This window comes from Melanaphis sacchari, unplaced genomic scaffold, assembly GCF_002803265.2.
Source record: "Melanaphis sacchari strain LSU unplaced genomic scaffold, SCAv2.0 Contig11_pilon_pilon, whole genome shotgun sequence".
Lineage (NCBI taxonomy): Eukaryota > Metazoa > Arthropoda > Insecta > Hemiptera > Aphididae > Melanaphis > Melanaphis sacchari.
This window is the reverse complement of record NW_020270469.1, coordinates 282,588-289,189: the sequence shown is the minus strand read 5'-3', so window position 1 is coordinate 289,189 and position 6,602 is coordinate 282,588. Positions and strand designations below refer to the sequence as shown.

At 23.8% G+C, this 6,602-nt stretch overlaps 1 long non-coding RNA gene across 2 annotated transcripts; it reads right to left on the bottom strand.

Moving 5' to 3' along the window:
- Positions 1-523: 523 nt before the first annotated feature.
- Positions 524-2,246, bottom strand: LOC112604353. 2 transcript variants are annotated; one of them, XR_003115220.1, is made up of 4 exons: positions 2,026-2,246; positions 1,760-1,952; positions 1,592-1,657; positions 524-717 (listed from the first exon to the last, which is right to left on the bottom strand). It is a non-coding gene; the product is annotated as an uncharacterized LOC112604353 (long non-coding RNA). The 2 variants fall into 2 exon arrangements; XR_003115219.1 differs by having other exon boundaries at positions 529-717; positions 1,760-2,243.
- Positions 2,247-6,602: the final 4,356 nt, after the last annotated feature.

Genomic DNA, 6,602 nt, shown 5'->3' with positions numbered 1-6,602 from the left:
TAACATGAAATTAATGTTACTAAGTAACATGAAATTAATGTTACTAAATAACATAAAATTAATGTTACTATATAACATTCATCTTAACCAATCCTTTAATGGCATTTATATTATTATTTTTTATAATAACAAAAAATATAAAAAGGAATAACAAATTTATTTAGTTCAAAAACAAATTAATAAGTGTTTTATTTTACTTCATAACAATTAACATCAATATGACACAAAATTTAACTTATTGATAATTAACATTATTAATGTATAATTTATAATAATAACTTATTAAACTCAGATATCATAAAATAAAATAAAATTAATTACAGTAAACTTAATATTTAAAAAAATAAACTTTATGCATAAAAATCATACAATTATATAAGATATCTTTATACATCACAAAATAATAAAATGTATTGTATAATACATAAAATATATTTTCTTTAAATAAACTAAATATGTACCAACTAAATTCAAATTGACACAAAAAAAAAAAAATTAACAATTTTAACAAATACAAATCATAAATTAATCAAACATACAATATAATATTATAATTTAAAAAAAACTACTGTGGTATATCTAGATCATGACATAATGTGATAACTACAGCTTTATTCACCGATATTTTTATATAAAAACACTTGCATTTAAAATCAGATACTGGAATAAGATAAGGTGTACTTTGAGATTGAAGATCAATACTGTATGAGCCAATGTCTTTGGAAAAAAAATTTTGTAAATTAAAAAAAGATGAAAAACTACTACATTTTTTTACAAGAAATTTGATTTCATTGTTTGAAGTCAATAGAATTTGTTTAACAAACACCAAATCATTATTTTTTAACATTATGCAATTATTATTAATATAATTTATGTTTATTGTTGAAAAATTTTCTAAAACCACTTTTTCATAAGCTTTGTTATTTGATAAATTTTGAATTTTAAGTAATTCTTTAAAAAGTTTAGGATATTTTGTTTCAGAAATATTTTTAATTTGATTTAGTTTTTCATAAATTCTGTTAGAAATTTCTTGCAAAGGAAACCTTGAACATTTCATACATTTTTTAATATCTTGCAAATAATTTTCGTATTTAAAACAACTAAAAGATTCAAGTGGGCCATGCTTTAGAACAAAAAATGGTAAATGTATTAAATTATGAACATTGTAATTGACAAACTTTTTACCATACAGAACAGCATAATCTCTTACAAAAGCGTCTAATAACATTTTGGCTTTTGCATTCAAAGAAATACATGTTTCATGTGTAACGAGAATTCTTATTGCAATTACCAAATGTAAAAAATGTACATAAAATGTTTTTTTCAACTTTCCTTTTAAAACAACATGACCGTAATACAACAAAAAACATCTTAATTCTGTGGCTTTCCAAAAATAAAAATCATCAAGTAATCTAGGAAGTCTAGAAAATTCAGATGGTACATATATTTTTAAATTTAAAATATTATCATTTATGTCATTTTTTGCTTTATCCAATAATCGTACATCTTTTTTTCTTAAACGACAAAAAATGTTATACCTATGTAAAAATATATGAAAAAAATATTAACTACAAAACATAAGCATAATTACCTGTCTTACAGCTACAGGAGTAGAAAATTCACTACTTTGGAAATTCATTTCTTTCTGTAGAGACGACTGAGACGAGTAAATAATAAAAATACCAATTAACGAAAAAATATGTTAGAGAAAAACAATAGAATACGAACAATCTTAGAAAATAATAATTGAAATACTTACATGGATTATTATGACTTGTATATATTGTAATTATTCTGAACACACTCTTCGGCACTTGACGCAAAGACTAACAAATAAAATAAAGATTCACATTGCTAGCTATTATTTAGCGCGCCGGTCGTTTTGCGGGTTCGGCTTCCCCGAAATCCGAATTGGAAAATCCAGTGATAGTGTTTATAACAATGGGATATAGCTATTTAAAGATATTTGTAAGATTATAAATAAAGTAATAATATTATAATTGAAGAATGTATTGCCCGTATTACCGCGTAAACAAGATTATTTCAATGCAATAATAATTAAACATTGAATGAATATTAATTTGTAACATTGCATAAATGTGTATTTTTAACATTTCAGTAATGTTACTTGATGATATATTTGGTATTATTATTATGGAACAATTATAGGACATCGCATTATTGTTACTTGGTAACATTTCATTGTGATCGAAACTTAACATTGCAGCAACATTTTGTAACTTAGATTGCACAGTGGGTAACTAATATATAAAATATATAATATTATGATCCATATAAACATTACAATAAAACATAAATACGAGGTATATAAAAGGTATATCAAAAGGTAAATCGTATAAATGGTGTTTCAGGTGTTTGGTATTAAATAGTGTAAACATATCTGTTGATATGCTACATTTATTTGATTTATTTAAGTATATTGGGTATTAATGTATTATTTTAAGACTCAGAACAACATTGTGGATGCATGGGAAAAAATATACGCTTCAAAATTCAATTACCCAATTATTACTAAAAGAAAAAACGATTTACAAACAAATATTCAACTAACGTATAGAATAGGTTTAAAACAAATGTAGTTACTAGTTTTATAACGATTTTTAAAATTTATAACATAAATATTTATCGATTTTACAAAAGTGCAAGTTATATATATATATATTTTTATATTATATATAACTATTGAACTATATAAGCCGTATAGGATATTCTAAAATTTTATAATACAAATTATTGTTATAAAGTAAATAATATTTTTTAGGTAAATTATTTTTTTATTATTATTATTATTACATATAATATAATCAAAAAACTAATATAAATGATTTCCATATTATAACATAAATGTAGTATAATATTATAGACTTTATAATTTACAGCCAAAAAATACATAATAATAAACTTAATTGAGTACAGTTATATAGCTACAAGCTACAATACTCCATGTAACCTCAGTTTAACAGTTAATTTTTGGATATTATAATTAAACAATAAAAAGTATTAAATGTTAATGATTTTACAAGGTACTTATTTTATAAATAAAAATAAAACTAAAATAATCATATTATATTAAGATTATAAATAATAATCCTTAATATAAAATGTTAATTTTATAAAAATAATTAAAATAATAAACTGAAAAAAATGCAACTCAAGAGTATATGACAGATTCAAGATACAAAAATATAAGGAAGCTGTGAAAAAATATAACGATAAAAGTTCCAAAATTTTTAGAAAGGCAATTAAGAAATATACTGAGAAAAATCCCGACGTCAATATGAAGACTGTTGAGAAATACAATAAAAAAATCCAAAAGTTAACAGAGAAGCAGTAAAAGACGCAGCAAAGTAAATATACTGATGTAAACAAAGCTACTGTTTCCAGTCATGAAAAAAAAATTTCAAAACCAATCAGAATGCTATTTTAATATAAAATTAAAAAAGACCTCTGATTTCAGGGAAAACATACCAAATCTTAATATTATTACACTACTTTCAATTGGCTGCCCAATAGAAACAAATTTGTCATTACAGTAATCTGTTAGGCTGTCATGTTAATGTATAGGTATTGATAATACTAATATATACCTACATGAATAATTCGAATAATGGAATTTATATACTATTTTTAAAAATGTACTAGTTCTTAATTGAAATTTTGAAGAAAAAACATTTTAAACCACCTAATAAGTAATTTATACCTGGAAGTATTTACCTATAAGGCTACAAAAAGATTCACTATCTAATGTTTATGTCATTTAGGAATAATATATTATTATAGTTTTCCATGTGGAAATAGTTCATACTTGAACTAATTTCTATAATTAGATCTATCTAGTCAACTAAAGGAATAAGTGCTCTCGGTTATGTATAATTCCGGTTTATGACCTCTGAAGGGCAACGAACGTTTGGACAAAAAACAAATTTAACTGTATCTACAAATGCATGAATATACTTGTCAAGCATAAATGTTTATATTATTACATCATAATATTCATAATAATATGTAACAATATAAACATTATACTATTTTTCTATTCAATTATAAATGTTCATATTTATATCATTATATATCTAAATGAATGTATATTTCTATACTTATATAAAAATGTAGTTGTTTGATTCAATACAAATTTTAATACACTAATTATGTCTTTTTTATTATATAGTAATTATACCAAGCCATTAATAGTTAATGTTTATTTTATAGTTTAATGTATTTTATAATACTGTATAAATACTAAGTATATTTCTTGTTTGTTATTATTATTCTAAAGTATTTTTTAATCTTTCTTTAAAATAACTTAAATATTTATATAAGCAATGAGATTAACGGGACCATATTATACTGTAATCTACATAGGAAATATGAATTAACTTTAAGATAATATTGTCCGTGAACGAAAAAACTCTTAATATCATATAAGTATAAAACACGATGGTTGAGTGTGTCATATCCCGAATTTGACTTAGTTTTGTTTTAAATTATTTAAATAAAAATGCATGCTTTGGCATATTTTTCTATGTGATTTTAAATTATTTTTTTTTATACAAGTTAAGTTGGTTGTTAACAATAAAATATAACATGGTTAATTCATAAAAGTATATTTACATCATCGTAATTTACTCCAAGTTGTTAAAATTGATTACAGAATAGAATATTTTACAAGTATAATAATAAAATTTAAAACCCATAAATAAAATCCTATGAAATATTATACTTTGTAATTTTTGTAATAGATTATTTTACTCTAAGATATCGTAATTCAAAAATCATTTAAAATAAAAACGATTTTACGATTTTTACATGAATGAATTTTATGTAGGTATATTGTGCGTGGGAAAACAAATAATTTCACTGATATCCTCTTAAGAGGAAGCCACACTTACCTATTACTACTTACGACCTATCCGCAAAAGTTGCTTACTTGTTTGTCATACAAACGTTTGACGTATCATATTTATGTTTAGGAGTTCCAATTTTCTGTAATAAATAATACACCTTAATAATAAAGATAATAATTGAGTTAATATAGGTAGGTACCAAACTAAAGGTGAGAAAACATTATCTAAGCGACTATACTTTCTCTTCAGTATTTTTACAATATTTAAATTTTTAAGCAAGTTATGAGAATTTTCAAATTGTAATATTTAACATACTTATAAATTTTTTAAATATTAAAATAGTATCACAAAAATCCATTTGAAAGCATTTGATAATATGTATTATGGATTAGCCTAAAAGTTGTTTTAAATTTTTAACATTTATATATTAGATAATATAGGTTATATAGTAAGATTACTGGGTTTTAAATTTAACAGGTTATAATAATAATTTTTACATTATACCTCCAATTGTGTTACACATAAAGATTTAAATTACGATCACAATTAAATTATACAGGTATTTACAATAATAGGTAAATTTAAATGAGTTAATTTAAAACAGCATAGGGATAACTGTGTTGAAGTCTACATATTCTGTTAGGACGGACTTTCAACGCGAAGTGTTGTGGATCGTTTGCATTGTGTATAAATGACCGAAAAAACTTACCGAATACCGATAGATCTTATTGATGTAGTTTTTAATTGATAATTTTTTGAAGTATGTGTGCAATGCTAATGCATCATTTCAAACAGATCATCATGGAGAGTTTTAAATTAAGCGTAGGATTTTGAATTGTACGGAACATGTATTTTGTCTATGTGAGTTATATCACTTTTATCACTTGTAGCACGTAGAGAGAAGGGTTAATTGGGTTCGCAAAAATTTATCTACATCTTAAAAGCGGTAAATCAAGCCCCGGGTGTAAAACTGATGCAACAAAATTACGCCCAACTTACCTTTTTCCATTCAAAAAACGCATCACGATTGCATTCAACCAATTAGCACGATTGAGCCCTTTTAATCTGCACAAAATGGATGTGAAGTGTCTGTATTAGTTTTAAGAGTATCAGTGTATAAATATCACATAAGTTAAACAATTGAAATTTTGATTCTTCTAGTGATTTTGGAATTGTTGGCAATTTTGTTTTTTATGGAAATCGTACATATTTTTTTTCCAAAATCTAATGTTAGAAATCAAAATGAACAATTCTTGACGAATTATTTTTTTCGGCCTTATAAATAAGTCGTTTTCACATTTTCTTTTGATTTGGAAATTTACTATTTTTTGTCTTCTAATGATATTTTCCGAATATCATAATTGTGTTTATTAAGCATGCTAAGGACTTTCGTAACATTATTATCAATATATATATATACTTGAATGACACTTTTTGTTAGTAGGTACACCGATACCGAATACTGCCTATGTTTTTAAGTACTTTATATTTCTTATATTTATGACCATTTACTAATATAAATGGCTTACCTTTTTCAGTTTCAAACTTTTTTGATATAGGTAGATCCATTTTTTAACATAGTTAATGTTATTTTCACGGTAGTCAACAACCAACAGTCAATTGCAGCTCAAATATAAAATTCGATCACGACATTAAATTTATACTTTACAGCAGGGGTCAGCAACCCACGGCCCGCAAAGCAGTTTTTGATGGCCCGCACAAAGGTGGTTAATTTTT